Source organism: Hibiscus syriacus, unplaced genomic scaffold (assembly GCF_006381635.1).
Source record: "Hibiscus syriacus cultivar Baekdansim isolate YM2019G1 unplaced genomic scaffold, ASM638163v2 tig00111250_pilon, whole genome shotgun sequence".
NCBI classification, from domain to species: Eukaryota; Viridiplantae; Streptophyta; class Magnoliopsida; order Malvales; family Malvaceae; genus Hibiscus; species Hibiscus syriacus.
This window is the reverse complement of record NW_024063035.1, coordinates 578,894-580,996: the sequence shown is the minus strand read 5'-3', so window position 1 is coordinate 580,996 and position 2,103 is coordinate 578,894. Positions and strand designations below refer to the sequence as shown.

General features: G+C 34.3%; 1 long non-coding RNA gene across 1 annotated transcript; it reads right to left on the bottom strand.

Moving 5' to 3' along the window:
- Positions 1-614: 614 nt before the first annotated feature.
- LOC120157377 lies at positions 615-1,869 on the bottom strand. Its single transcript, XR_005519132.1, has 2 exons — positions 1,635-1,869; positions 615-819 (listed from the first exon to the last, which is right to left on the bottom strand). It is a non-coding gene; the product is annotated as an uncharacterized LOC120157377 (long non-coding RNA).
- Between the last annotated feature and the right edge of the window lie 234 nt (positions 1,870-2,103).

The window sequence follows — 2,103 nt, the reverse complement described above, 5'->3', positions numbered from 1 at the left end:
TTGTTAATATATTTTGAAAAGACCTAAATATAATCTCACGCATCCGTGTACATTAAGCTGCTTAAACTCAGGTTACTAAAGGAGAATAAAATTTTCTTAATCACTGGGACCACTCCAATAGTTGACATCTTATTATTAGATAGTGGAGTTTATAGAGGATCCGCCCAAGATTACTATTTCAGTGGGCTATGTTGAAATCTATTATACCACAAACTTGGGCAAAGAAGGCCTTGGGTTTTCATGGGTATGTATAAGGCTTTTTATAGGGCATAATGCTAGAATTAGCCCCAACATTATCAAAATTATCATTTTGGTTTATTCTTTTTCTGGAGCACTTTGACTCCTAACGATCCATTTTAGGATAAAAGACTCTTATTTTGGAGTGTTAATTATCATAAACTGATAGTTTCCATCCATGGAATGGTCTTTTTACCCAAAACAAAACGTTGGAGGTCAAAATACTATGAAAAAAGAATAATGAGACCAAAATGACAATTTTAGTAAACATTGAGGGATTGTTTTAACATTATGCCTTTTAGAATCATATGGGCTGTGCTTATGATATTTCTGTAGGAAAGATTATACATACAACACAGTATTTATAGTAATATGTAATGAAATGATTTATGCATTAGACTTATAGAGAGCGTAAAATTACATTACAAGTTTGATGAAAACACAAGGTGGCAAAAATGCGGATTTAGAAATATCAGTTTATTTTGTTCCTCTATTCTCCTTGAATATGACTACGGTGACAGCGTAGACGCTTCCTGGGACAAACAGTGCCATTGTCAGGCAAACACTGAGCCAGAATTGCCTCTGCAATATATAAAAAGGGCTTAGCTTCATAAATATTATAACCTCTTAGTTTTAAGATTACTGACATATTGTATGACAAGAAAAGAAAATGAAATTATAAGCACGTTGGATCCAGGGATGGACTAAAAGGGAACGAGCGGGACAGTCAATACTGAAAACTTCAGATTATATATATATTTTTTATAATTTTCAATTGATAAATTGTTTTCGTCCCCTTTTAAAATTTTAAAGTTTGTCAAACATAAGATTATACGTCTGTCCCGAATTGGATCAAATGGTAAGAAGTAGGGACGGGGCCAGGATCAAATATTGGCAGGGGCAAGGTACTTAATTTCAAAAGAATAAGAACTTGCTATGTATTTAATCTAAGAATTTTGGGGGTAAAAGTATAATTTTACTTAAATTTAAACTAATAAGGACATAAAATGCTATTAAACCAAATTTTGAGAGGGGAAAGAGCCCTTCCCACTCCTATATGGCTCTGTCCTCCTGGTCAGAAGCAGGGGCGGATGTATATGGTTTTGACGGGTTCAATTGCATACCCATTATTTTGAAAAAAAATATTAAATCTAGTTTAGTATATTAAGGGGAATGAAAAAAATAAAGAAATTTGCATACCTATTTTTCTTGGAAAATAAAATATTAGAATTTTGAACCTCTATATTTTAGTTTCTAGATCCGCCACTGGTAAGAAGTTCGATGTTCTTTAAGAAAAGATTTCGATGTTGGGAGAACTTTCTCCTCCATGTAAAAGTTCGATTCAAGTCGACTTCAGATATAATCGGAAAGGAACAAAATTGAAGTGGAGAAATTACCTTTGGTCCTCGTTTCCTCAAAACTCCAATAGAAGGCATGGCCAAGGTTAAGATTAAGTCGGAGCAATTGGCATCTCCGGCCTTGCAATTACATTTAGCTTTGCAGCAGTTGCATTCTACACATATGCACATTACTAGAGAGAGATTGAAAGGATGATCGATGAGAAAAGGTCAATCTAGTGCTTTATACATGCACTCGGACTATATGAAGCAGCCGAATGATGCGTAATTTGTGCGATGGAAGAAACCAACCATCTCATGACGCAAATAAGGAATCAATCAAGAAGAGAACTGAGAACGTGTTCCTTCCAAATATTAGAATATGATTATCAGCTTGTGTTCACCAGCTCATTCATCAAGTTTTATTCTACAAAAATTAAGTTTGAGAATAATACACCAGCACTGGTGACAATAATATATATTTTTGCATGAATCTATTGGTGGAAAGCGTGGCTTGAATAGGTTTGGC